Source organism: Galeopterus variegatus, unplaced genomic scaffold, assembly GCF_000696425.1.
Source record: "Galeopterus variegatus unplaced genomic scaffold, G_variegatus-3.0.2 Scaffold3356, whole genome shotgun sequence".
Taxonomy (NCBI): Eukaryota; Metazoa; Chordata; class Mammalia; order Dermoptera; family Cynocephalidae; genus Galeopterus; species Galeopterus variegatus.
The window spans coordinates 207,995-213,204 of record NW_007729467.1 but is presented as its reverse complement, the minus strand read 5'-3'; positions in this window follow the sequence as shown (position 1 = coordinate 213,204).

The following is a 5,210-nucleotide window of genomic DNA, read 5'->3' as shown; positions in this document are numbered from 1 at the left end:
TTTTAGAAGGATAAAATAAAATTTTCTGCTGTAGAGTTGGAAACTTTCACTTGCCTGAAGGCAGAAGATTGTAATAAATCTAGTAAGTTACTTTGTCCAGTCATTGTATATACATTTGTGTGTGTTTGTGTGTGTGTGTGTGTGTATAAAATTCCTGAAAACCTATTATGTTCCATTCAGACTTTTAAAAGATCAGCTATGTGGAAGAAACCACAGCAGGTACCTGTGGGCTCATCAGGAGGACAGAGAGTCTTGCTGTGGAGACTTAGGTCACCTAGCGGCCCCTTGGTTCTCATTAGGTACCTCCTGTGTCACCCCAGACTAAACCTTCCTAATCCAGGCTCCCCTTTCTCTGGCTTTCTGAAAGTGTTTCCTTCTTTGTTTTGTTTTTTCTTGCTGAGATGCCCCTCACCCAAGTCAGAGGTCTCTTTAGGTTCCTAGTTCCAGTTTCTGGTCCAAAATTTTGCTTGTCTTTTAATCACACATCAGAGCAATGACTCTAGTGTTGCTGTTGAACCAATTACTTTTTTCTTCTCTGTTATCAGTCCACTACCTCACAACGTTAAGTATTTGTAGAATAAATGAGAGGATGATAATGAATAAGTTAAGAATAAATCTACTGATACTACTTTACTTTTTTGTGCTTTCTCACACTTTACAAACCATTTTTACATGTGCTTTGTATTTGGTTTTATCCTCTTAGTAATTCAATTAAATAAACTGGTCACCCATCCTGAGCTCAGCACTGGCAGGTAGAGATGGAAGAATGTGGACACTGACCTCAAGGGGGTTCCCCATACACTGAGAGAAAGGAAAAGTGCAGTTAATTGTAATGCATTTGACAAGGGGTTTTCCTATTTAAAGTGCTCTGAGAGCACAGAAGAGAGTTTTCCTCTCAGAGTGCTCTAGGAGCACAGAAAGGAAATACTGCACTGACTCTTGGGCTGCAGCCAAGCAGTGTTTCTGTCACATTTTAAAGAATAAGGGAACCATGGTTGGGAGGAAAAATGAGTTGGTCACAGATATGGCAGCACTGACAATAGAATCTGGTTCTTCACACTTTTCTTCCATCTCATCTTTGGAATTTCTTCTTCCATCTGGACCAAAGTTAGATTAATTAAAAGTTGGAATCTCCCGAATCTGAAGCTGTTCTATTTTACCTCCTCTATCATCTTATTTAGTGTGTTTCCATCAAGTTCCTCTCAAGTTCATAGTCTTGTAGTGGCAATCATCCTGGTAACCCCTTCCTGATAGTGATTGTTTACTGTCCTTCACTTGAAAGAAACACATGTTGGCAGAAAGCAACTATACATTCACGGTCACTTCTAAAGATTTGTGTTTTATTTATCACAAGAACATGCACAAACATTTGAAAGATAGTAAACGTACATATGTAAGATAATTTTTATTTTGAATAAATATTTTTATTCAGTTCATATCCGGTGTTACTCGCATAGTGGATTCACAATCCCTTTGCTGTGATACCATTTTCCCTGGGAGATGAGAACACTTGATGTGGTTGTGAGTCTGTGTAAGGTCATCTGACAAAGTTGCACAGAAAGCAGCAGACTTACCACTCCAGAAAAGTGGCTTCACTGGAATGTAACTTCAGGGTGTTAGAAGAGCAAGATTGTTAACACCCAGAACTAATTGAAGTATAGGTAGAATCAGTGGCAGGAGTTTATGATTCTAAAGTGCCTTCCCTCTCCCAAAACATCCCCCCACTCACCCTGCACTTGTCTGGCATTTCAGCCCCAGGATGCAGTGTTGTATTGTAGTAAGCAACCAGAAGAGTTCTGAATGGTTAACAACAGAATCCATTGTCATATATATGATTCTCAATGAGAAGCCAAGAAATAGATTTATTCTTTCCAGGTGGAAGGGTTAGAGAGCAGAAATTAAGGGTATGGAAGTTTTTGAGGCAGGAAGATAAAGTAATCAAATCATTTTTCAAAGGAAAGTCAGGCCTGGGTTCTGTGCTGGCCAGTGGTAACATGAAGCCCCTGCAAACACAGGATTTCCAGAGTTTAGAGAGGTGAAAAACCCTCAAAGACAAAGTAGGAAAATTGTTGCCTATAGAGAACCATATCCATATCAGTCTGCTTCATTAATTCTTTAAGCATTAAATTTCCTGATGTAGATATCATTCTTGCAATGGCACCTGATGGGTATGAGAAAAGATGGCGGTGGTCCCATGGTCGGTGGGGAACATTAAACCAGCATCTCCATTTGCTGACTTCCAGCAGTCGCCAGCTTCCACAGTGACAACACTCCCACCATGTCTAACTTCAAACTACCAACATGACATCACTGAACTTGGAGTTAGGAAAAGATGCTCCACAGTGCAGCCTTCCACAGTATTTCCACGTTCTCATCCAAGTGACATAAATAACCTCAATAGCACAGATGAAAGTAAAATATAGTAAAGTAACTAGGAGTTTGAGTTTTTATCAACTTTGTTTCTAGCATAATTAATTTTATTCTAAGTTTCTTTTATTTAATCTTTCATAATGGCCGTGTTTAAATCCTGACAAATTAACAGCCGATTCCCAGGAGGGCTCCAGAGCGTGCCTAGCATTTTGCATCTGGTTTTCCCTTAGATCCTGTCCCCCATTCAACCCAGAATCTTTGTCATTCTCCTTCCCTTGAGCCAGACGTGTGCTGAGTCCTATGAAAGCAATCTTGCACGTTCCTCTTTCTGACCACCACCAGTCCCTACGAAGGTGAGGGGACCTGCCTTCTCCACCAGCTGCTGGGCAGCTCACAGCTCACACCTACATTCCAGTCACCTCGCTCACTCGGTGGAAAACTTACCTAGAAGTTCTCAGGTCCCCCACTGCTGGATGTGAGTCCAAATGACTGTGTCTTTGTCATGGAACAAACTGGCCGTGATGGAAGGAGAGGGGACACCACAGATTTCCTTCCCTCTTTTTCTCCATAGACACAGAAGGAAAGACCAGAAGAGAGATACCCTTATCCTCTCAGCCCCATCCCCATGCCTCCCCCTCGCTGGAGAGGACCTGACTAAGCAGCCCTAACAGGCCATAACACTTAACCAATTCAGCTGCTGGCAGAGGGGAAAAGACAACATTAAGAGAAGCTAAGCTCTCTCTGAACTTAGGTTATTTGCAGAATTGAAGGCAATAAAATTCCAGCATTGAAGGTAAATAGTGCCTTTTGTAAATACAATATAATTGCCCTAGCATGCAAAGATTTCCACATCAGTGCCCCCTTTATGCACCTGGAAGTTTGTTGTAATCAGATATAACCTTTAGTCCCCTGAGGGACTTGGATCTGATAAGTGACTATGTCCACTGGCCACTCTCCAGAAAGCCCATTCTTTAATTTCATCTCCCCAGGCTTTGGTTGCCCACATAATAACCTGAGGGACTTGGATCTGATAAGTGACTATGTCCACTGGCCACTCTCCAGAAAGCCCATTCATTAATTTCATCTCCCCAGGCTTTGGTTGCCCACATAATATACCATTTTATGTCTATTACTTTACACACTCAGTTACCTCTCTCAGGAATTCACTTTTCCTCTTCTCAGCCTATAAAACTGTTCTCCATACTTCAAGGCTCAACTTTAAGAACAAAAAGTCATTTCAACTTAACTCTCAACTTATCCAGAGAGAATGAGGCATTTCTTTCCCTGAGTTCCCAGAAGGCTTTTTCTGTAGTAACTAACAGTTTTTTCTTCCCAAGCTAAATTCTGAGCTCCTTAGGTTAGGTGCCATGCCTTAAATAATTTGTCATCTCCTGTGCCTAGAATTTAATAGATATTAAATAAATGCTAGCTGACTTTAATAATAAAGTTTGTAGATGAATTTGGAACACGGGTTAGCACTATAACCTAAAACATAGAACACCGTCTTAGTTGGTGGTAATAGAAATTTGCAGTGAACAAAGAAAGGAAAGCGGTCATCTCACGCACTCTGTCTCAGTTAGTGTCTGAACTAGTACCACAACCTGTTTCAAGACCCACATAATCACAGGGACCAGAAGAAGCAATTTGAATGTGTCTAGAACTTGTTGAGTGGCAACATCTCACTTGTAAATCTGAGTGTTTTGTGGGGGGCGTGTAGATGTCTTCACTTATTTGCTAGCCTGCCTGTGTAACTCAAAAAGGCAGAACTTGGACAGTGGGTGAGTGTGAGAGGGAGACACACTGAGGCTTACCAGAAGGGTTTCATCTTAAAATGGTGTAGCAAAGGAAAAGTCTGGCTTCCCCAGCTGCAAGGGTTTCACCCCTGCATGTGGTACAAGCTGAGACTCTCACGGGGACACCTGCACTCAGGTGGAAGGGGGAGGGCCTGCGTGACCAGCAAACTCCCTTGCGATCCCACGAGGCTGTGAGTTAGTTACATCATGACTTGAATCTGGGGAGACTTTCAGTCCAGCAACTATGACTTAGAACTGGAATCCCAAGATTCCTTCCAGCAAGTTGGAAAACGGCTTCATAACTATTTTCCAGTCGATGTCTATCCAGGAGCTTCATTTGACATCACACACATTGAGGGCCCCTGTCACAACAAGACAAATGTATGGAACAAAACATCTCTAGTTAATGTCTACACAGGATTCTAGTAGCAAGTCAGAGGATGAGCCATTTGGGTAAAGTCGCTCGAGAAGTCTAAAGTCAGTCTAGAAAGAAAACCTTGGGGGCCTATATCCTGGTTTCTGTCTCCAGAAATAGGATCTGGGATAAGGAAGAATGACTCTAATAATAGCAATAGGAGTTCGTGACCTCAAATTCCCTTTTCCCGTGTCCTTCACATTGTTGAAATTGGGAAAAGGGCTTATACAATTTCCCAATTGAAAATTCCACCAGCAAATTGTCTAGATTAGCTCTGCTCAAGTATTAACATTGCATAGGAATCACCAAGGATCCTATAAGACGCAGGCTCTGATTCAGTAGGCAGGGCCTGAGATTCTGCATTTCTAACAGGCTCCCAAGAAATGTTGACGTTGTCCCAAGGATCCCATTTGAGCAACAAAGGATCACAGGTGAGTTTGTGGAGAATGTCATACTGTGTGACGCTGGTTGTGATGGGGTGACAATTGTGGAGGCCCAAGACAAGTCACACCATCCGCAAAACTGACCAATCTGGAATCCCACTCCTAAGGAAACACTATCAAAAGCAGGCAATAGCCTGCTACTGGCTGTTGATTATTTTTCATTTTTAAGAGGGGAATGTACACAGATGA